Source organism: Crinia signifera, chromosome 5 (assembly GCF_055691185.1).
Source record: "Crinia signifera chromosome 5, ASM5569118v1, whole genome shotgun sequence".
Lineage (NCBI taxonomy): Eukaryota > Metazoa > Chordata > Amphibia > Anura > Myobatrachidae > Crinia > Crinia signifera.
In genome coordinates, this window is record NC_139221.1 from 335447619 (window position 1) to 335473124 (window position 25506).

At 46.4% G+C, this 25506-nt stretch overlaps 1 protein-coding gene across 1 annotated transcript in view; it reads right to left on the minus strand.

Annotated features, from left to right (window-relative positions):
- The window catches only part of FBXL6 (F-box and leucine rich repeat protein 6), a 119732-nt gene that overhangs the window by 1082 nt on the left and 93144 nt on the right, over nucleotides 1-25506 (minus strand). The gene's annotated exons all lie outside the window — the stretch shown is intronic.

Genomic DNA, 25506 nt, shown 5'->3' on the forward strand with positions numbered 1-25506 from the left:
CGTGTGTACTGTATCTCATGTGTAAGGCACTAAGTGTGGACTGTATCCCATGTGTAAGGCACTAAGTGTGTACTGTATCCCATGTGTAAGGCACTAAGTGTGGACTGTATCCCATGTGTAAGGCACTAAGTGTGTACTGTATCCCATGTGTAAGGCACTAAGTGTGTACTGTATCCCATGTGTAAGGCACTAAGTGTGGACTGTATCCCATGTGTAAGACACTACGTGTGTACTGTATCCCATGTGTAAGGCACTAAGTGTGGACTGTATCCCATGTGTAAGGCACTACGTGTGGACTGTATCCCATGTGTAAGGCACTAAGTGTGTACTGTATCTCATGTGTAAGGCACTAAGTGTGGACTGTATCCCATGTGTAAGGCATTAAGTGTGGACTGTATCCCAGGTGTAAGGCACTACGGCTGTAAGGCACTACGTGTGTACTGTATCCAAGGTGTAAGGCACTAAGGGCCTTATTCTAGTTCACTCTTTCTGACAAAATCCTTCTTAGATGGACAAAACAATGTGCACTGCAGGGGGGCAGATGTAAAATGTGCAGAGAGAATTAGATTTTAGTGAGTTATTTTGTTTCTGTGCAGGGTAAATACTGGCTGCTTTATTTTTACACTGAAATATAGATCTCACTTTGAAGTAAAACCCCACCCAAATCGAATTCTCTCTGCACAAGTTACATCTGCCCCACCTGCAGTGCACATGGTTTTGTACATCTAAGAAGGATTATGTCAGAATGAGTGAACTAGAATAAGGCCCTAAGTGTGGACTGGACCCTGGGTCTAAGGCACTACGGGTGTACTGTACCCCGGGTGTAAGGCACTACGGGTGTACTGTACCCCGGGTGTAAGGCACTACGCATGTATTGTACCCCGGGTGTAAGGCACTATGCGTGTACTGTACCCCGCGTGTAAGACACTACAGGTGTACTGTACCCCGCGTGTAAGGCACTACGTGTGTACTGTACCCCGCGTGTAAGGCACTACCCGTGTACTGTATCCCAGATGTAAGGCACTCTACAAGGCACAACGTGTGTACTTTACCCCGGGTGTAAGGCACTACAAGTGTACTGTACCCCGGGTGTAAGGTACTACGCGTGTACTGTATCCCAGGTGCAAGGCACTACGCGTGTACTGTACCCCGGGTGTAAGGCACTACGTGTGTACTGTATCCCGGGTGTAAGGCACTCTACATGGCACTACGTGTGTACTGTATCCCGGGTGTAAGGCACTACGTGTGTACTGTATCCCGGGTGTAAGGCACTACGCGTGTACTGTATCCCGGGTGTAAGGCACTACCCGTGTGTTGTATCCCGGATGTAAGGCACTACGCGTGTACTGTACCCCGGGTGTAAGGCACTACCCGTGTGTTGTATCCCAGGTGTAAGGCACTACGCGTGTACTGTACCCCGGGTGTAAGGCACTATGTGTGTACTGTATCCCGGGTGTAAGGCACTACGTGTGTACTGTATCCCGGGTGTAAGGCACTACATGTGTACTGTATCCCGGGTGTAAGGCACTATGTGTGTACTGTATCCTGGGTGTAAGGCACTATGTGTGTACTGTACCCCGAGTGTAAGGCACTACCCGTGTATTGTATCCTGGATGTAAGGCACTCTACAAGGCACAACGTGTGTACTGTACCCGGGTGTAAGGCACTACGCGTGTACTGTATCCTGGGTGTAAGGCACTACATGTGTACTGTACCCCTGGTGTAAGGCACTATGCGTGTACTGTACCCCGGGTGTAAGGCACTACGTGTGTACTGTATCCCGGGTGTAAGGCACTACAAGTGTACTGTATCACGGGTGTAAGGCACTCTACATGGCACTACGTGTGTACTGTATCCCGGGTGTAAGGCACTACGTGTGTACTGTATCCCGGGTGTAAGGCACTACGCGTGTACTGTATCCCGGGTGTAAGGCACTACCCGTGTGTTGTATCCCGGATGTAAGGCACTACGCGTGTACTGTACCCCGGGTGTAAGGCACTATGTGTGTACTGTATCCCGGGTGTAAGGCACTACGTGTGTACTGTATCCCGGGTGTAAGGCACTACATGTGTACTGTATCCCGGGTGTAAGGCACTATGTGTGTACTGTATCCTGGGTGTAAGGCACTATGTGTGTACTGTACCCCGAGTGTAAGGCACTATGTGTGTACTGTATCCTGGGTGTAAGGCACTATGTGTGTACTGTACCCCGAGTGTAAGGCACTACCCGTGTATTGTATCCTGGATGTAAGGCACTCTACAAGGCACAACGTGTGTACTGTACCCGGGTGTAAGGCACTACGCGTGTACTGTATCCTGGGTGTAAGGCACTACATGTGTACTGTACCCCTGGTGTAAGGCACTATGCGTGTACTGTACCCCGGGTGTAAGGCACTACGTGTGTACTGTATCCCGGGTGTAAGGCACTACAAGTGTACTGTATCACGGGTGTCAGGCACTACGTGTGCACTGTATCCCGGGTGTAAGGCACTACGCGTGTACTGTATCCCAGGTGTAAGGCACTACGTGTGTATGGCACTCTACATGGCACTACGTGTGTACTGTATCCCGGGTGTAAGGCACTCTACATGGCACTATGTGTGTATTGTATCCCGGGTGTAAGGCACTACGTATGCACGGCACTCTACATGGCACTACGTGTGCACTGTATCCCGGGTGTAAGGCACTACGCGTGTACTGTATCCCGGGTGTAAGGCACTACGTGTGTATGGCACTCTACATGGCACTACGTGTGTACTGTATCCCGGGTGTAAGGCACTATGTGTGTATAGCACTCTACATGGCACTACGTGTGTACTGTATCCCGGGTGTAGGGCACTCTACATGGCACTATGTGTGTACTGTATCCCGGGTGTAAGGCACTACGTATGCACTGCACTCTACATGGCACTATGTGTGTACTGTACCGCAGGTGTAAGGCACTATCTGTGTAGTGTGATGCAGGGAAGAGAGCACGGCTGGACAATTGACACTGTGATAAATGAAACCAACATAGTCACAAATAAAGACATCTGATAACGGAGCAATGCTGGAGGTGCCGGTGCTCCTGGAACTAAAAATAACAGAATTTTCAAACTTTGACTGAAAAAACTTCAGCCAAAAGCAGAAAGTTCCTCCTTGGAGCAGTGTCCGTGTTGGGCTGGTTATAAATGTAAAACACAACTTCTAATCCTTCTAATAGGTGTCCAATAAGAAGATTGGTTAAATGTCTGTTAAATCGCTTTATTTCGAGGACGTGAGGGGCCACAGGCTAACGAGTGGGAGAGAGAGCATTCCAGCGCCCCCAGGCAGACCAGGCTCCTCCCCTCCCTCTACCCCGCCTCTTGGGCAGGCAGCAGGTGTTTAGAAGTTCAAGATTAGGTTTTTATTAATGTTTTATAGAACACAAATAGGGAGAGGGATACAGAATAAAAAGGGAAGGTGGGACAAAGGGGATACAATCGCAGGATTACAATACATTGTCGTGAGGAGAGTAAGCCTGCAGTTTTCTGATCATAGTGGGATTGGAACGACTGTTCCACTGCTGTTAGGGTGGGGACTTGCGAGGTGCGCCAGTGTTGTGCGATATTAATATATGGCTCATCACATACCTATCAGTCGGGGAGAGAGCACCGGTATAAATAAGTAAAAGTGTGAGTTTAGGTAGGGGAAGTACACAGTGACCTAAAACATCAGATAGGAGGGTGAAAACTGCTGTCCAAAGCAGCCCGATTAGAACGAAAGACCAAGAAAAAAAGGACTTAATGGACAGAGCTGACAGGTCAGAGACTCCCCTGGCCAAAGCTATCGCCAAACACCCGTCGACCAAACAAGATGTACAAGGCCGAAATCTGAACCTTAAAAGATGATAAATGCAACCCAGCTTCCAGGCCCTTCTGCAAGAAGGACAGAACCCTAGCCAGGCAGTAAGTCCCGGAATCTGAAGCGCAGAGTACGCACCAGGAAAAGTAAGCCCTCCATAAGTGATGGTACACCCCCGTCTAGGAAGGTTTCCTCGCCTTGAGCATGGTGGAGGTCACTCGAGTGAAACCCACTGGGTCTTAACCGGGAGGACTCAACAGGCACCCCGTCAAAGCCAGGTGCCTCCAAGCAGAGAGAGAGAGACGCCGACCCTGAGAGAGCAGGCCTGTGCATAGGGGTAAGCGAATAGGAGGGGCTACTGACAGGGACTGCAGATCTGAAAACCAGATCCATCTGGGCCAAGGTGGAGCAACCAGAATCAACGGGCCACCCTTCGGCTTTAGCTTGAGAGTCATTCGCAAGAGGAGGAAAAGTGGCGGAAAGGCGCCATCAGTGTGGACGGCCACGGAGCGGACAGGGTGTCTACCAGGCAAGCCCCCCCCTCCGGGTCGCAAGACCGGGACCCGCACAGTGGCGGTTTGTGGGTATGGTGAGAAGCCATCAAGGCCACCTCGGTTAGGCCCCACCGTTGTACCCACATCTGAAACACCTCCCGATGGAGGATCAAGTCGTCGGCATCCAGGGTCTGACGGCCGAGGAAGACCGCCACCCAATTCAGGACTCCCAGGATAAAGATCGCTGAAAGAGCAAGGATAATCTCTGAAAGATGCGGGATGCTTCCGCCATAGCGGGCTGACAGCGAGTGCCACCCTGGTGGTTAACATAAGCCACCCTTGTCGCAATGTGCGACTGAACCTGCACCGGGGCGAGCCCTAAGTCAGGGTTCCGCCAGGCGGAGAGCCCGGAAGACTGTCCTCAGTTTGAGGACAATGATGGAGAGCTGGGCCTCCAGAGTGGTCCAGATACCCTGGAATGACTTCTGACAAGTGATCTCCCCCCAAACACGGAGGCTAGCCTCCGTGGCAAGGAGTGTCCACTGGTGGATCCCAATAGGCCATCCCTGTAGTAAGGTTCCCTCCCGAGGCCACCTGGAAAGGGATAGAGGCACCGTTGGAAAGCAGGTGAACTTCTATGGCCGGATATTGTGGTAGGGTCCCAATCCCTGGAGAGAATCCTCCCCTGTAGAAGGCGGGAATGGAACGGAGCCTATTCTGCCAATACGAAGGCCAACACCACAAACCGCAGGGCCCCCCATGCACGCATGCACAGACACCCGCCAGGGGGAGAAGAGATGGCTGATCCTGGACTGTAGAGCAGATGGCAATCCCCCAGAAGGAATATCCGCTGCTGAACAGTATCTAATGGCTCTGGCCCGAATAAGAAGGAAACCCTCAAGGGGTTTTTGAGTTCGGGCCTTCCAAGAGCGCAGACACCAGTATGTGTGTGCAGCCATGCCGAAGGTGACACTCTGGAGGTGAGTGGCGTAATTTCCAGAGCCGCCACCCCCCTGGTAAAGTATCCCCTGATGCTCAATAGAAGGCAGCAGGGTTTCCTCAGAAACCCCTTATGCAGTGTCCGCCGCGACAGGAGTTGTTCACGCAACTAAGGCCGTAGCCACCCAAGCAAATGCCTGGGGCAGGAGTGCGTCCACAGGGGACTCTGTCCTCCTGTGGACGGGGGTAAAAGGAAGGGGAAACCGCTTATGGCAAGCTAAACTTCCAGTTGGGAATCTCCCAACGGGTGACTTGTGAAGTTTACTGATTTATGGAATAAACCCAGAGTACACCTAGGGAATTTCCCAAAGGTGTAGGCAGCTCAGCTGGGTCATTTTAGGCAAGGACCTCTTAGGCAGCTGAGACCATGGCCAGCACCTCTAGAAGAGGAGCTGGCTTCACCTTATCACAGGCCCCCAATTGACAATATCGTCGTCGACGGCCCCCTCTAGACAATCCTAATCCTAGGTGTCCTCATTTCTGTCTCTCTGACAGAGGAGTCTGAACGACTGAGGTATCCTCAACCTGCGGGTACAGAACGCTTCTCCTGTGCGGTGAGCTACACCCGCCTTTAAGGATGGACAGGTAAGCCTCCACCCAAGGGGGTTCTACCCTGAGGATGATGCTGGTCCAAGGCTGCAGGGGCGGTGTAGATGAGAGCTTTGTCTACTAGCTGCACCGTCAACTGAGTAAAGAACTTGGGCCAAGCAGGCTCCTGAGAGGAGGCTGTAGCTGTAGGCTTCGCCCACGCATTGTAGCAGCTTGCGTATAAGCTTTACTCAGTCATGGGGGCCTAGGCCTGCAGCACAGGATGTACAAGACATCAGCGCCAGAGACCCAGAGTCCCAGGGACTGGTACCCCTGGAAGACATTACAGTAATTTTGCCCTGTGAACCGGCAGCTAAAGGCACCGTTAACACAACATACTTTTGACAAGCAGGGATAGTGTTAATACAGTACACAATATACAGCAAGCATACAAGGCAAACAATGCCATAAAATAGACGGGACGCCTATATGGTACAGCTAACACAGTATACGTCTGACAGGCAGTGATAGTGTTACACAGTAAGCTTGTACTAAGCATATATTGCAATGATATAGGCAGGCAGCCTATATGGTACAGATAACACAGTGTTTGTCTGACAAGGAGAGATAGTGTTACACAGTAAGCTTGTAATAGTCATACAATGCAGTGATATAGACCGGCAGCCTATATGGTACAGCCAAAACAGTGTACCTCTGACAGGCAGTGATGGTGTTACACAGTATACAGTTACATAGTAGGTGAGGCTGAATAAAGACTTGCGTCCATCTAGTTCAACCTATGTTTATACTAGCTTATCCCTTGTTGTATAGTATGTTCTGATATTTTAAAGACAGATATGTTACTTATTCGTACCCATGGATGTTTTTAACCAATAAATGTTTATCCAACCTTATATTAAACATATTTATAGTGTCTGCCGACACCACTTCTCCAGGAAGAGAGTTCCAAAGTTTGACTGCTCTGACTGTAAAGAAATTTCTTATAGATGAACAAAATCTTTTTTCTTTTAATCTAAACTCGTGCCCTCGGGTCCTAGATTCCTTTCTAGTAGAAAAAAGGGTGTTTGACAGTTCCTTATATTGGCCCTTGATATACTTGTACATGTTAAGCATATCCCCCCTTAATCGTCTCTTCTCTAGTGTAAATAGTCCCAAATTGCTTATTCTCTCCTCGTAGCTTAAATTCTCCATTCCCCTAATAAGCTTTGTTGCTCTTCTTTGGATTTTTTCTAATTCTATAATGTCCTTTTTATAGTGCGGGGCCCAGAACTGCACTCCATATTTGAGGTGCGGTCTAACCAATGATTTGTACAGAGGTATAATTACTTTTGAGTCCCTAGTTTCCATGCCCCTTTTAATTCATGCGAGAATTTTGTTGGCCTTTTCTGTTGCTATATTACATTGAGCACTACACCCCAGTTTGTTGTCTATTTGGACTCCTAGATCCTTTTCGAGTACTGAATTACCCAATTCATCCCCGCTTAGGTTATAACTAGCACACTGGTTATGTCTCCCAAGGTGCATGACCTTGCATTTGTTCACATTGAATCTCATCTTCCACTGTTTTCCCACTCATCTAGATTGTCAAGATCATTTTGAAGCGTGGTGACATCTTCTGATGATTTAATAACTCTGCTCAGTTTTGTATCGTCTGCAAAGATGGATACATTGCTGAGTAACCCCATCCCAATATCGTTAATAAAAATGTTAAATAAAATGGGCCCAAGAACCGAACCCTGTGGCACTCCACTTAGTACTGGTATCATATTTGATACGGCACTGTTCACGACCACTCTTTGTTCTCTATTACACAGCCAGTTCCCTACCCATCTGCAGATATTTGCCCCTAATCCCAGGTCCTCCATTTTATTTATCAACCTCTTGTGTGGTTCGGTGTCGAAGGCTTTAGCAAAATCTAGGAAAATCACGTCTACAGCGTTTCCATTATCAAGGTTTTTGCTAACCTCTTCATAGAAACCAAGTAGATTAGTTTGGCATGAACGATTTTTCACGAACCCATGATGGTTATTACTGAGTAAACTATGAAGGCCTAAATATTCCTGGATACCATCTCTTAAAAATCCTTTAAATAGTTTACCCACTATTGATGTTAAACTAACGGGTCTGTAATTAGCGGGATCCTCCTTTTTTCCTTTTTGTATAATGGCACTACCTCTGCTATTCTCCAGTCTTTTGGTACCTTTCCTGATGATAGTGAATTATCAAAGATATAATGTAGAGGGGAAGCTAATTCCTCCCTTAATTCCATTAGTACCCTAGGATGAATCCCATCGGGCCCAGGTGATTTATTTGTTTTGATTTTGCTGAGCCTCAATATTATTTCCTTGGTAGAGAAATCAATATTGAGGTCTGGCTTGTCCCATTTGTGGTATGTGTGCGTTCCACAGTCTGCTCTCCCTTAGTAAACACTGATGAGAAGAACTCATTTAACAGTTCTGCTTTTCCCTTGTCCTCCGTAAAACTTTTTCCAGTGATATCGGTTAGTGGGCCTATGTTGTCCTTAATTATACGTTTACTATTTATGTATTTGAAAAACTTCTTGGGGTTAGTTTTGCTTTCAGTGGCTATGCGATCTTCATAATCCCTTTTAGCTACTTTGATTGCCCCTTTGCAAATTTTGTTTGATTCTTTGTATTTGGTGAACGCCTCCTCATTTAAGTTATTTTTATAGAATTTAAATGCTCTTGTTTTATTGCTGACCTAACTTTTTTGTCCAACCATGGTGGCTTTTTTAATGGAATTTACCCTTAGCTGCTTTAGGAATGTATTTAATAGTTAATGATTTGAGTATATTTTTTAGAGTATCCCACATTTCCTCTGCATTTTTCCCCTCAAAAACTGTTTCCCACCCAATTCTTTTTAGGGCTTCTCTGAATAATTCGAAGTTAGCTTTTCTGAAGATAATGGCTAAGCGCTCACCTTGGAATGGATAAATATAAGGCTGTGTTGTGTGCAACAATTTTTATTGATGCTAAACAAGTGCTGTACAGAATAATGCAAAAGTCTGCAAATATGGGTGGGGGAGTGGGGGGTGGTGGGATGGGAAAAACACAGTCTCGGATGGCAGAGGATTACGGGGAGCTGGCGTCCCAGTCACCCGCAAGATACCTTTGTGATCTGAGGATCAGATGGTGCACGTTCGGTCCCTCAGCGCAATGTTGTCTCTGTTGGTAATCGTTTGTTGTAATCCACGGTGACTCACGGAGCTGCAGCCTGCGTGTGACTACTACCGAGTGGCGTCCTCACGTGAGGACGCTGCCCGGAGCAGTACTCACAGACCGGCTCTCGTGCGCTCTCTCAAAGGAGGAGACTTCAGAGGTGACGGGGGTCAGAACGGAATGGAAGCAGCGATGTGTCACGGAGCCGCAGCAGTTTCGACGGGACTTCCGGGTCCGCGTTCTCGCGAGAGGACGTGGCCCGTGAAGCAGTGTAACCGGCGGCGTTCGTAGCTGTCACTGGGGGATGTGGGGGTGGTGATGTCGAAGCAGGGTGTAAGCTTCAAAGTCTGTGGTGTCCAACGCGTTTTGGCCCTCAGGCCTTTTTCAAGGATGTGAGTGGAGTGAATGAGAGGTGGCTTAAATAGGGAGGAGTGAGATCACGCCTCTTTCAGTCTGTATGTTGATTGGCTGCATCTGCCTCTTCAATGTTATGGGTGTCATCTGTCAGTTAAATGGGATCAGCTGGTATGGCTGATCATGTAATGAGACTACATACACGGAGTTAACTGTTGGTTAACTCCGTGTATGTAGATCAGAGAAATTACCCCCTCTCCAGTTCCTTGTGGGTGCTTCAATGGCATGAAAAAACAGATTGTTTGGGTTGCATTTATGTTTTTCTTTGAAGTGTAATGAGACACTGTGTTTGTCGTAACCTAGCTTGATGTTTCTAATGTGTTCATAAATCCTCACTTTTAGGGGGCGGATGGTTCTGCCAATATATTCAAGGCCGCACGGGCATCTAAGGATATATATGACCCCTGAGGATTCACAAGAAAGTAATTGTTTTATATTAAATTCTGAATCTGTGGTGGTAGAGTGCCAGGTTTTGATTCCTTTTGTACTACGGTCTTTCAAGTGCTTGCAGCCTATGCATTTTCCGCAGTGGAAGAAACCTTTGTGGCTTGTCAGTGTGGTTTGTCTGGTTGTGCATGGTTTTAAGTGATTCTTCACTCATTTCTGTCTCAGGTCTGGGGCTTTCTTATACACTATCTGCCAGTAAGACGTTTAGGTCTGGATCCTCCTTGAGAATATGCCAGTGTTTCTGTAGAATTTCTCTGAGTTCCTGGATAAAAGAGAACTATACTGGATATACACCCTCAAAACCCTGACCCCCAAGGGACTTAACATTGACTTCAACCAAGGCATTCTAACTAAATAATAAGACCCCATCCTGACTGGCACACCAACAGTTAACTCCGTGTATGTAGTCTCATTACGTGATCAGCCATACCAGCTGATCCCATTTAACTGACAGATGACACCCATAACATTGAAGAGGCAGATGCAGCCAATCAACATACAGACTGAAAGAGGCGTGATCTCACTCCTCCCTATTGAAGCCACCTCTCATTCACCCCACTCACATCCTTGAAAAAGGCCTGAGGGCCGAAACGCGTTGGACACTACAGACATTGAAGCTTACACCCTGCTTCGACATCACCCCCCTCGCATCCCCCTGTGACAGCTACGAACGCTGCCGGTTACACTGCTTCACGGGCCACGTCCTCTCGCGAGAACGCGGACCGGGAAGTCCCGTCGAAACTGCTGCGGCTCTGTGACACATCGCTGCTTCCATTCCGTTCTGACCCCCGTCACCTCTGAAGTCGCCTCCTTTGAGAGAGCGCACGAGAGCCGGTCTGTGAGTACTGCTCCGGGCAGCGTCCTCACGTGAGGACGCCACTCGGTAGTAGTCACACGCAGGCTGCAGCTCCGTGAGTCACCGTGGATTACAACAAACGATTACCAACAGAGACAACATTGCGCTGAGGGACCGAACGTGCACCATCTGATCCTCAGAAGGTTTAAAGCAGGCATGTCCAACGTTGGCCCTCCAGATGTTGTGAAACTACACATCCCAGCATGCTTTGCTACAGTTTTGCTAATCGAGAATGCTAAAACTATTGCAAAGCATGCTGGGATGTGTAGTTTCAAAACATCTGGAGGGCCAACGTTGGACATGCCTGGTTTAAAGAAAGGTTTGTCAGTCGCACAGAGGTAGATTTATTGTAACATACGGGTGGACCCTCCTAGCATAATTGAATAATTGAATATATGTAAATGCGAGGGTGTGCTACCAGAGGCACGGAAAGGACATTTTTAAAGAGGACAGAAAAAAGAGTGCCTTTTCTTGGTGCACCTAGAGAAATAATACTTAGTAAAACATCACTTTTATTGAGTTCATTTAAAATAGTTGCGAATATATAAAAGGACTGGACAACACATAAGACAACAAATAGTGATTTATAAAAGGATAAAAATCCTCACCTAGTGGGACCCCACTGCCCGTTATCCCCGTTATTATTAAGATAGATATAGTGTGGCACGGAAGACTTGTTTATACAGGTTGAGTATCCCTTATCCAAAATGCTCGGGACCAGGAGAATTTTGGATAACGGATTATTCCGTATTTCGGAATATTTTAATATTTCAATGATGTATTTTGAAGTATCTTGCATTTATGCTGTATAAACACATAATATACACACAAATATATTTTATTACCACATAAAATACACACAAATATATTTTAATTGTTCAAAAAACAAGGTTTCAAAACGTGAAACAAAATGTGTGTACTATCTCAGCACTGAATTTGAATGCCAAGCAATCATTGTCTTGCACATATATAGTGCCAGTTACATATCATGTCCCCAGTGATGCTGTTACAAATGTCCCCAGTGAGGTTTTAGCAAAAAAAAAAAATTTCTTCACTTTCTGGAATGTCCGTATTTCGGAATAATTCGGATAACGGATATTCGGATACGGGATACTCAACCTGTATTACCAAAGTCATGTAATGTGGATTAACCCCTTCCCGACATTTGACGTATATATACGTCATGGCCGGGATGTACTTCCCGACACATGGCGTATATATACGTCATGACTTTAAACTGTCCCCGCGTCTATAGACGCGGGGACAGTTTAAACATGTCTGCTGTCCCTGACAGCAGACATGTCCCTGCATGCCCAGGGGGGGATGCGATGCCGCCCCCCATCCGGCGATCGCTGTGATTGGCTGTTCAGTGTGAACAGCCATTCACAGCGTTTTCCTGTGTTACCGGCGAATCAGACGCTCGGTAACACAGGTGTCAATCACCGCCGGGCGTCAGGGGGCATGAGGGGGTCATCGGTGACGACGACACCTCACCCCACCTGCCCCCAAGGCTGTGATTGGCTCGTCGGACCGACGAGCCAATCACAGCCAAGGCGCTATTTAAACTAACGGTGACTGCGCTGCAGACGACATTCCGGTCTGGAATTGCGTGCAGAGCGGTCACCGGCCACTCTGTCCTGCTATACATACCTGAACCTTGCCTTATACTTACCTGATCACCGCTGATCACCGCTGGTAGCGTGCTGCCAGCAGCTGGATGCTTCCTGGATCTTGTGACTTCCTGTGTCCTGCTGCTGCAGTGTCATAGAGTCACAGATCGTGATAGATAGTCAGAGATAGTGAGAGATAGTGACAGAGAGTGATAGAGAGTGCTATATTTTGTGTCTGCTGCACCCCCTTTTGTGCTGATCACTATATCTGAGCTGATCAGCAACTTTTTGGGGGTGCAGAGTTCTTTTTTTATATATATACACCTGTCAGTTGCACCAAAGGTTGTGCTGCCTGTGCAACTGACTGCTGCCCCCCCTTTTGTGCGGATTAGTTTAAATTAATTAATCAGCAACTTTTTGGGGGTCCAGGGTTTTTTTTTTTATATATATACCTGTCAGTTGCACCAAAGGTTGTGCTGCGTGTGCAACTGACTGCTGCCCCCCCTGCTGCCCCCCCTTTTGTGCTGATTAGTTTAAATTAATTAATCAGCAACTTTTTGGGGGTCCAGGTTTTTTTTTTTATATATATATATACCCTGTCAGGTTGCACACAGTTGTGTGCCTGCTGACCCTCACTGCTAATCAGTGTTGCATCACTGCATCACTGATCTGCAGTTTTTTTTTTTTGGAGAGTGCAGTGGGGTTTTGTTTTTACACCCACGTGGGTGTCCTGTGGCCGCTGAGCGCTGATCAGTGACGTACAATCACTGAACAGCATTTTTGGCACAGGGATATAATTTTTTTTCTGCAGTTTTTTTAAATTGTTTTTTTTTTTTGGAGAGTGCTGTGGTATATTTTTTTAAATTGTTTTTACACCCACGTTGCTTTTGTGGGTGTCCTGTGGCCGCTGATCAGTGACGTACATCACTGAACAACATTTTTGGCACAGGGTTGATATAATTTTTTTGCTGCAGTTTTTTTTTAATTGTTTTTTTTTTTGTTTTTACACCCACGTTGCTTTTGTGGGTGTCCTGTTGCCTTTGAGCGCTGTTCAGTGACGGTCGTTACTGACCAACATCTGTGCTCAATTTTTGGCGCAGGACCTTTTTTTTTTTTTTTTTTTAACCCCTTCAATTTTTTTTTTTAACCCCTTCAATTTTTTTTTTTTTAACCCCTTCAATTTTTTTTTTTTAATTGGGATCAAATTCCTGTATAAAGTATTTTTTTTTCTGCACTACATACACACTACATTCCACCCGTGTTGAAATAAAGTTTGTACCCCCCCTACACTAAACACGTGTTGAAACATTACACTTACAGAAACACAAAAATAAAAATGGCATCCCAAATGTCATCCCAGTCCTCCAGAAGAATGTATTCAGCGGAGGAGGCATATGCCATGCTTGCCTCTGACTCTGACACAGCCAGTGAGGCAAGCGGGGAATTTGAAGGATTCGTCTTAAGCTCCTCTTCCTCCTCTGGTGATGAGGGACCCCCTCAAAGACGCCCCCGTAGAGCAGCTGAGACCCCCCCCCCAAATGATTGATCCCGTATGGACCCCACCACCAGACAATTTTGAGCCCCAGGTTCCTGAGTTTTTGGCCATCCCAGGAATCCAATTTGATAGTACAGGTCTCAGAGAAATTGACTTTTTCAAATTATTTTTCTCTGATGATTTTATAAATTTAATGGTGGACCAAAGTAATTTATATGCCCAGCAGTTTATTGCTCAAAACCCCACGTCATCATTTGCTAGGTGGACCCCTGTAGATGCAGTAGAGATGATGACGTTTTGGGGTCTGGTGTTACATATGGGCATAGTAAAAAAGCCAGAAATTAGGCAATATTGGAGTACAGATGTTCTGTACAGCACCCCATTTTACCGTATGGCCATGACTCGGACTCGTTTTGAAGCAATCCTTAAATTTATACATTACACCGATAATGCACAGTGCCCACCCAGAGATGATCCCACCTTTGACCTGCTATTCAAAGTCAGGCCGGTCATTGATCATTTCAGTGCCAAATTTGCAGAGATGTACATCCCTGACAGATTTATTTGTATCGACGAGTCCCTTATACATTTTAAAGGAAGGGTTAAATTCCGCCAGTACCTTCCCAGTAAGAGGGCAAGGTATGGCATAAAAATGTATAAACTGTGTGAAAGCACCTCAGGGTACACCCACAGGTTTAGGGTATATGAAGGGAAGGACACAAGAATTGAACCGGCAGAATGCCCCCCCTCCCTCGTAGGTGTTAGTGGAAAAATTGTCTGGGATTTAGTGCACCCCTTCCTGGATAAAGGTTATCACCTCTATGTGGATAACTTTTACACTAGCATCCCCCTGTTTAAGGCCCTTGGTTCAAGAGGTACAGCAGCTTGCGGTACTGTGCGCAAGAACCAAAGAGGCCTCCCAAAAACGCACATTGCCCAAGTACTGAGAAGGGGTGAAAGCAGGGGAATATGCACCGAAAATATGTTGTTGGTCAAATATAAGGACAAGAGGGATGTCCTTATACTGACAACAATTCATGGAGACAGTACCACCTCCGTCCCTGTACGAGGTACCAGTACCCACACCTCAAAACCTAATTGTATCCTGGATTACAATAGGTACATGGGCGGAGTGGATCTTTCAGATCAGGTACTGAAGCCATACAGTGCCCTGCGGAAAACAAAAATCTGGTACAAGAAGCTGGCCGTGTATATCATCCAGATGGCACTGTATAACGCTTACGTGCTATTCCGTTCTACCGGCCAGAGGGGGACATTTATGCACTTTCAAGAGGAAGTCATAAAGGGCCTAATATTTGGGAACCAGCAGGCAGAGGGCCCCAGTACTTCTAGTACTGGCCCCCGTATTGTACCAGGGCAGCATTTTCCGAACGAAATCCCCTCCACTGCAAGAAAGGGCAGGACACAAAAAAGGTGCAAAGTTTGCTATAAAAAGGGAATAAGAAAGGAAACTATTTTCCACTGTGAAACTTGCCCCGACAAACCCGGCCTATGTATAAAGGAGTGTTTTAAAATATACCACACATCTATGGATTATTAGGTTCATCATTTCACCGTGCTTCGGGGGTCTTGCTAATGCCACATAGCACCCACCATTCATTCCACCAGAATCTGAGCTGCAAAATCCAAAAATCACTCCTTCCCTTCTGAGTCCTGCCATGCACCCAACTGGTATTTTTTGGTCACATATGAGGCATTGCCATACTCGGGAGAAATTGGGGCACAGATTTTGGGGTGCTTTTTCTCCTTCATACCTTCTGAAAATGAAAAATTTTGAGCCAGAACTGCATTTTTGTGTAAAAAATTTAATTTTTCATTTTCACTGCCCAGTTGTATCAAAATTGGTGAAACCCCTGGGGGTTTGAAATGTACACTATACCCCTAGATGAATTCCCTGAGGGGTGTAGTTTGCAAAATGGGGTCACTTGTGGGGGGGTTCCACTGTATTGGTGCTTTGGGGGTCTTGCTAATGCGACATAGCACCCACCAACATTCCACCAGAATCTGAGCTGCAAAATCCAAAAATCACTCCTTCCCTTCTGAGTCCTGCCATGCACCCAAATGGTATTTTTTGGTCACATATGAGGCATTGCCGTACTCGGGAGAAATTGGGGCACAGATTTTGGAGTGCTTTGTCTCCTTCATTCCTTGTGAAAATGAAAATTTTTGAGCCAGAACTGCATTTTTGTGTAAAAAATTAAATTTTTCATTTTCACTGCCCAGTTGTATCAAAATTGGTGAAACCCCTGGGGGTTTGAAATGTACACTATACCCCTAGATGAATTCCCTGAGGGGTGTAGTTTGCAAAATGGGGTCACTTGTGGGGGGGTTCCACTGTATTGGTGCTTCGGGGGTCTTGCTAATGCGACATAGCACCCACCAACATTCCACCAGAATCTGAGCTGCAAAATCCAAAAATCACTCCTTCCCTTCTGAGTCCTGCCATGCACCCAAATGGTATTTTTTGGTCACATATGAGGCATTGCCGTACTCGGTAGAAATTGGGGCACAGATTTTGGGGTGCTTTGTCTCCTTCATTCCTTGTGAAAATGAAAAATTTTGAGCCAGAACTGCATTTTTGTGTAAAAAATTAAATTTTTCATTTTCACTGCCCAGTTGTATCAAAATTGGTGAAACCCCTGGGGGTTTGAAATGTACACTATACCCCTAGATGAATTCCCTGAGGGGTGTAGTTTGCAAAATGGGGTCACTTGTGGGGGGGTTCCACTGTATTGGTGCTTTGGGGGTCTTGCTAATGCGACATAGCACCCACCAACATTCCACCAGAATCTGTGCTGCAAAATCCAAATATCACTCCTTCCCTTCTGAGTCCTGCCATGCACCCAAATGGTATTTTTTGGTCACATATGAGGCATTGCCGTACTCGGGAGAAATTGGGGCACAGATTTTGGGGTGCTTTGTCTCCTTCATTCCTTGTGAAAATGAAAAATTTTGAGCCAGAACTGCATTTTTGTGTAAAAAATTTAATTTTTCATTTTCACTGCCCAGTTGTATCAAAATTGGTGAAAGCCCTGGGGGTTTGAAATGTACACTATACCCCTAGATGAATTCCCTGAGGGGTGTAGTTTGCAAAATGGGGTCACTTGTGGGGGGGTTCCACTGTATTGGTGCTTTGGGGGTCTTGCTAATGCGACATAGCACCCACCAACATTCCACCAGAATCTGAGCTGCAAAATCCAAAAATCACTCCTTCCCTTCTGAGTCCTGCCATGCACCCAAATGGTATTTTTTGGTCACATATGAGGCATTGCCGTACTCGGAAGAAATTGGGGCACAGATTTTGGGGTGCTTTGTCTCCTTCATTCCTTGTGAAAATGAAAAATTTTGAGCCAAAACTGCATTTTGGTGTAAAAAATTTAATTTTTCATTTTCACTGCCCAGTTGTATCAAAATTGGTGAAACCCCTGGGGGTTTGAAATGTACACTATACCCCTAGATGAATTCCCTGAGGGGTGTAGTTTGCAAAATGGGGTCACTTGTGGGGGGATTCCACTGTATTGGTGCTTTGGGGGTCTTGCTAATGCGACATAGCACCCACCAACATTCCACCAGAATCTGAGCTGCAAAATCCAAAAATCACTCCTTCCCTTCTGAGTCCTGCCATGCACCCAAATGGTATTTTTTGGTCACATATGAGGCATTGCCGTACTCGGGAGAAATTGGGGCACAGATTTTGGGGTGCTTTGTCTCCTTCATTCCTTGTGAAAATGAAAAATTTTGAGCCAGAACTGCATTTTTGTGTAAAAAATTTAATTTTTCATTTTCACTGCCCAGTTGTATCAAAATTGGTGAAACCCCTGGGGGTTTGAAATGTACACTATACCCCTAGATGAATTTCCTGAGGGGTGTAGTTTGCAAAATGGGGTCACTTGTGGGGGGGTTCCTAACTTTTAGCATCTTATGGTGCCTAGAAACCTACATGGTGCCTAAAAAATAATCTCATAAAAAGGAGGCTCCAAAATCAAGTAGGTGCTCCTTCTATTATGAAGCCTGTGGTTTGGTCAACGTGCACACTAGGGCCACATATAGGATATTTATGAAAACAAAAGAATTGGGGGAATCAATTTTTAGTCACATTTCTCTAGTAAAATCTACTGTGTTCCTTAGAAAAATGTATTAAAATTGCAAATCTGCAGAAAAAATGAAATTTTGAAATTTCACCTACACTTTGTTTTAATTCCTGTGAAACACCTAAAGGGTTAACAAACTTCCAAAATGCTGTTTTGAATACTGTGAGGGGTGCAGTTTTTGAAATGGCATCATTTATGGGGGTGTCTCACATACAAGTCCCTCAAAGTCACATCAGAACTGAACTGGTCCCTAAAAAAATCAGTGTTTGAAATTTTCTTGAAAATTTTAAAATTTTCTATTCATATTTTAAGCCTCCTAGTGTCCAAAAAAATTAAAAGGAGGTTGAAATAATGATGGAAACATAAAGTAGACATATGGTCTATGTTAGTTATTAACTATTTTGAGTGGTATGATTATTTGTCTCACAAGCAGAAAATTTAACATTTTGAAAATCGCAAAATTTTCCATTTTTTTTTACGACATTTTGGTATTTTTCACAAAAAAACACAGACTGTATCGACCAAAATTTACCACTAACTTGAAGTACAATGTGTCACGAGAAAACAATCTCAAAATCACTGGGATAAGTAAAAGCAAAAAAAAGTTATCCCCACTTAAGTGATACATGTCAGATTTGAAAAAAATGGCTCTGTCAGGAAGGCAAAAACTGGCTGCGTCAGGAAGGGGTTAATCAGGATTGTAACTTTATTATATACAATGTATCGAAAGAGTCCTGAGGCTCTCTTAATGCAGCCACCAGCACGCGCTTGAGTACGGATGTAATGCCGTTTCAGCGCTGCTGTTAGGCTTGCTGGAGCCAGTAGTTCCACGACCTGCGTTCCAACCGCAGAGCTAAGTCTGAGGTGTGCCTGTGTGCACTCCCTAGCTCATGCGGGTCTAGAAGAGGCAGGGACACACACGGCTCTGGCCCAGAGACCGTGTCAGTGTACTGATTGGGGACCGTGTCCAACGGAAACCCCAATGTAGCCAACAACAAATATAAATACACTTACAAACTGTATATATATTTGTTGTTGGCTACATTGGGGTTTCCGTTGGACACGGTCCCCAATCAGTACACTGACACGGTCTCTGGCGCCAGAGCCGTGTGCGTCCCTGCCTCTTCTAGACCCGCATGAGCTAGGGAGTGCACACAGGCACACCTCAGACTTAGCTCTGCGGTTGGAACGCAGGTCATGGAACTACTGGCTCCAGCAAGCCTAACAGCAGCGCTGAAACGGCATTACATCCGTACTCAAGCGCGTGCTGGTGGCTGCATTAAGAGAGCCTCAGGACTATTCTGATACATTGTATATAATAAAGTTACAATCCTGACTAAATCCACATTACATGACTTTGGTAATATAAACAAGTCTTCCGTGCCACACTATATCTATCTTAATAATAACGGGGATACAGAGCCAGATTAAGGTCTAAATGGGCCTGGAGCTGAAAATGATCAAGGGCCTATTATGCGCAATAATGTGGGGGGCGTGACCAGTGTTCTGGTTGGGTGGTCTGCTCATGGGTGTGTCTTTATTTGTGTAAATGCTTTCAACTAATTATATATGCCTGGAAAAGGCAGGGGGCTGGCATAAGAAAAATGCAAGGAGTTATATTGGCAGGTGCCCTCCAAAGGTGCACCCGCAGGATGCCGATGTCCTCAGATACTTGCGGGGTGAGGCGGCACTCCAGTGATAAAAACAATACTGAAAGCTGAAACTTGGTAGACAACATTTCAGCACCTTTTATGTGGTCACCTAAAGTTACCACACCATATACCCCTTATACAAATCATGTAACACAATAGTAACCCCCTTATACTGTACTTGCCTCTTACATATTATGACATATGGAATGAGCCAAAATTCCCACTACGGCACACCGATTGAGCCAAAATTCACGTTATGCCACATGGATTGAGCCAAAATACACACTATACCAGGCATGTCCAAACAGTGGCCCTCCAGCTGTTGTGAAACTACACGTCCCAGCATGCCTTGACATAGTTTTAGCATTCCCTAATAGCAAAATTGTGGCAATGCATGGTGGGACTTGTAGTTTCACAACAGCTGGAGGACCATAGTTTGGACATGCCTGCACTATACCAGACAGATTGAGCAAAAATGCACAATATGCTTCATAAACAGGGGCATTTGGTGCGCATTAAAAATTGACACTATAATGCCCATTACATGTTAAGCCACACACCATAATGCCTATTAAAATGTATGCTACATAAGTGTTGCTTACCTACATGTTCATTGCCAGGGGTTCCATGCTCGTTGCCATGTGGGATTACATGCTCATTGCCAAGGGGGAATACATGCTTGCGGTAACTGGGGGACAGCCACCGCGGGGCAGAAATGACAGCCATTGACACCAGGGCCAGATTAAAGCAGGGGCAAAAGGGGTCAGTACCCATGGGCCCCCTCTAGCTAGGGGCCCCCTGTGGTTGGCATGTATTTTTAACAAAAACATTATTATTATTATTTTTTTTAGCTGAAGGTTTTGTGCATGGGAGTGGGGTAGTGCTGCAGCTTCACCTATCTGCCAATGTGACATTGATTAATGGTGCTGAGCATCAGGAGCCAAGGCACACTGATTGCACAAGTGTGCAGAGCATTACTGGGAGTTGACTAAGTCCCATGACACTTTGCACAAGAAGGCAGAGGCTGAGAGGTTTATGCTGAGCTCTGATTGGTGGAGCTCATTACATGCTTCTCAGGCCTATGGAGGACAGCAGCAGCAGCCTAGTCATGGGAGGGTTTTTAATTAGAGGCACTGACACTGTGAGGTCTCCTACAGTCCTACAGAGTAAGCAGTTACCCATTGACCAAGTTTATACTGTCTTTACTCTGTGTTTTGACAGTATAATATTCTCTCATGCAATTTGTGGCCAGTAATGACAAGTGTAAGGGGGTCCTCCTGTCTAAAGTGCCCCGGGCCCCCCGTAGGCTTAATCTGGCACTGATTGACAGCCGGGCAGAGAGCAGGGGGCTGCCTGGCTGTATTCAGAGCACTGCATGTCCCGGCTATTTGAAATAATACCCCTTTCACACCAGAAAATGCAGGGACTTACCCGGGAATATGATCCCAGGATCATGCAAGGACATTCTCGGACTGGCCCCTTTTACACCAGCCTAATCCCTGCATTTTCTGGTGTGAGGGGGAGAGAAAACCACCGCCGCCCCCTTTAAACAAACAGCTATATCTTCGGAACCAACTGACCCATTTAAATGTAGGCTTCGAATGATTTTGGTCCCGTGAAACTGGGCCGTTTGGTTCCAGAGAAATCTGTCCTCAAACAACATGAACAGCCATGAAATTACATTTTAGAAATGAAAAAAAAAAAATTGGTTTACCCACAATATCTCTAGAACCAATGAACCCATATGGACCAGGTATCAGATTGAAGGCCCAGCGATTTGGGTTCGACTGAGATCAACCTCGAGCTTCTGTAATGCCGGAGTGGGAACTGACAGCCGTTGGAACCGGGTGGAGGTCGGAATTAGCGGGTCCCATGTTATCCTATGGGGACAACGTTCCAGGTTTGCCTGGCGGTATCTCTGGTTCCCGGGGGGCTAGCGTGGGCCTGGAGCTGTAGCTCCATCAGGCCCATTGTTAATCCGGCCCTGCGGGGATAACGGGCAGTGGGGTCCCACTAGGTGAGGATTTTTATCCTTTTTTAAATCACTATTTGTTGTCTTATGTGTTGTCCAGTCCTTTTATATATTCGCAGCCATCTGATCCTCAGATCACAAAGGTATCTTGCGGGTGACTGGGACGCCAGCTCCCCGTAATCCTCTGCCATCCGAGACTGTGTTTTTCCCATCCCACCACCCCCCACCCATATTTGCAGACTTTTGCATTATTCTGTACAGCACTTGTTTAGCACACAACACAGCCTTATATTTATCCATTCCAAGGTGAGCCCTAAGCCATTATCTGCTGTACCGAATACTATTGGGAGCTTGGACAGCTCAGGCACAGCAGCCCCTCAAACAATAGACAGAGGTGAGCGCAGGTTATCTAAAACCCATTTCTAAGCTTTTCTGAAGTTTAGTATTTTTGCAGATCCTTTTTGATGTAATTTGCTGAAGTTGATTTCCAGTGAAACCATATTGTGATCACTGTTCCCTAATTGTTCAATTACTTGTGTGTTTGAAACTAAGTCTGTGTTATTTGTTAATACTAAGTCCAAGAGCGCCTCATCACGAGTTGGAGTTTCTACCGTTTGTGTAATAAACTGGTCTTTAAGTAAGCTTAGGTACCCACTGCTTCTGGCAGTAAGCTTGTCATAGTCATACAATGCAGTGATATAGGCCGGCGGCCTATATGGTACAGAGAACACAGTATACGTCTGACAGGCAGTGATATTGTTAAAGCTATATACAGTACACAGGAAGCTTGTCATAGTCATACAATGCAGTGATATAGGCCGGCGGCCTATATGGTACAGCCAACACAGTATACGTCTGACAGGCAGTGATAGTGTTAAAGCTATATACAGTACACAGGGAGCTTGTCATAGTCATACAATGCAGTGATATCGGCCGGGGGCCTATATGGTACAGCCAACACAGTATACGTCTGACAGGCAGTGATAGTGTTAAAGCTATATACAGTACACAGGAAGCTTGTCATAGTCATACAATGCAGTGATATCGGCCGGCGGCCTATATGGTACAGCCAACACAGTATACGTCTGACAGGCAGTGATAGTGTTAAAGCTATATACAGTACACAGGAAGCTTGTCATAGTCATACAATGGAGTGATATAGGCCGGCGGCCTATATGGTACAGCCAACACAGTATACGTCTGACAGGCAGTGATAGTGTTAAAGCTATATACAGTACACAGGAAGCTTGTATTAGTCATACAATGCAGTGATATCGGCCGGCGGCCTATATGGTACAGCCAACACAGTATACGTCTGACAGGCAGTGATAGTGTTAAAGCTATATACAGTACACAGTAAGCTTGTCATAGTCATACAATGCAGTGATATAGGCCGGCGGCCTATATGGTACAGAGAACACAGTATACGTCTGACAGGCAGTGATAGTGTTAAAGCTATATACAGTACACAGGAAGCTTGTATTAGTCATACAATGCAGTGATATAGGCCAGCGGCCTATATGGTACAGCCAACACAGTATACGTCTGACAGGCAGTGATAGTGTTAAAGCTATATACAGTACACAGGAAGCTGGTATTAGTCATACATTGCAGTGATATAGACAGGTAGCCTATACGGTACAGCTAACACAGGGCAGTGATAGTGTTAATGTACACATACAATGCTGCAACCTTGCACTGAGCTAGCAGAGCTGACTGGGGCATGAACTCATGGTGTGTACACACTTGTACAATTTAGACTATATAGTGCAGATCTGTACTATATAGTCTATGCAGCCAAGACTTTCTGGCTGCGATACGGGAGCGCGCATAAGGATCGCATCGGGATCGCAAGGGTTAAAACCTGTGCCATCTGCATGCGATCCAGATGAGATTTTGACTATATAGTCAAAATGTGTACACACCATGACTCCTGTTTTTGAGGAGAGGTACAGGGGAGACTGTCAGGTGTCCGTCAGTGAAAGAGTGGAACACCAGACTGGCTGATAAGCTCTCTGTGTCCCTCCACACATGCTGATGCAGGCTAGCAGAATGCAATGCAATAATGGCACAATGGCTGGCTGGAGCACTATACTGCACAGTGTCCCGAAGGAGAGGTACAGGGGGGACTTGCCCAAGTGACCTGGCAGTGAAGGAGTGGAACTCCGTGTGGCTGTGAGCTCCCCCGTGTCCCTTCTCACATGTCGCAGGCAGGAAGGAAGGGATGTCAGTGGCGGGAACGCTCTGTGTGGTCAACACAGTTCCCTGCCTACTGTCCCCGGGTGGAGAGGCTGATGTGGGGGGAGCCTTCTCCCCCTGCTGACAAATGGCCACCTCATTCAGAAAAAATGGCGGGGATCTGGCACACACCGGGCGGCCCCGCATATCTGGCGCCACTGCCCACAAACCGTTTCCCTGGCGGTCCAGCGGGAGCGGGTGGCGGACTAGCCGTCTGCTTGTCAGTGCAGTCGGCGGTCCTCCCCGCCGAACTGCTGCAGCCTCATGCCCCTGCAAGCGGGGAAAGCGTTACCTTATCAGGTCCCCTGTGTCCGGTGGCAGCTCTGGCTCCCCAGTGCCCGGGGGCCGCTGCAGGTCCCCACTCACGAGTGGCGATGCAGCTCCGGACCCGGGTGATGGAGCAGCAGCGCAGGGTTCTGATTAGACGCCCGGCGCTGCTGCTCTGTCACTGACAGCAGTCAGTGTAAAAGAAAAGTAAAAAAATCAAATATAAAAATGAAGTTAGGCTGCTAAATAGCAGCCCCTCTAGTAGGTGCATCTGGCTCCTGCCAGCACCCGAAAAAACTGAGCTTCCTGGCCTGGAGGCGGGGTAGAGGAGGGGAGGAGCCCGGCTGCCTGGGAGGCAGTTCAAGTTTAATCTCTAGATGCTCAACACAGTACACGATGTACTGCGGCACAATATAGGCGGGTACAGAATTCTAGCCGTATGATCTACGAGCACACAATGTACTGCGGCACAATATAGGCCGGGTACAGAATTCTAGCCGTATGATCTACGTGCACACGATGTACTGCGGCACAATATAGGCCGGGTACAGAATTCTAGCCCTGTGATCTATGTGCACACGATGTACTGCGGCACAATATACGCGGGTACAGAATTCTAGCCCTGTGATCTACGTGCACACGATGTACTGCGGCACAATATAGTCCGGGTACAGAATTCTAGCCCTATGATCTATGTGCACACGATGTACTGCGGCACAATATAGTCCGGGTACAGAATTCTAGCCCTGTGATCTATGTGCACACGATGTACTGCGGCACAATATAGGCCGGGTACAGAATTCTAGCCGTATGATCTATGTGCACACGATGTACTGCGGCACAATATAGGCCGGGTACAGAATTCTAGCCCTATGATCTACGTGCACACAATGTACTGCGGCACAATATAGGCCTGGTACAGAATTCTAGCCCTGTGATCTACGTGCACACGATGTACTGCGGCACAATATAGGCGGGTACAGAATTCTAGCCGTATGATCTATGTGCACACGATGTACTGCGGCACAATATAGGCGGGTACAGAATTCTAGCCGTATGATCTACGTGCACACGATGTACTGCGGCACAATATAGGCCCAGTACAGAATTCTAGCCCTGTGATCTATGTGCACACCATGTACTGCGGCACAATATAGGCGGGTACAGAATTCTAGCCCTATGATCTACGTGCACACGATGTACTGCGGCACAATATAGGCGGGTACAGAATTCTAGCCCTATGATCTACGTGCACACGATGTACTGCGGCACAATATAGGCGGGTACAGAATTCTAGCCCTATGATCTATGTGCACACCATGTACTGCGGCACAATATAGGCGGGTACAGAATTCTAGCCCTATGATCTACGTGCACACGATGTACTGCGGCACAATATAG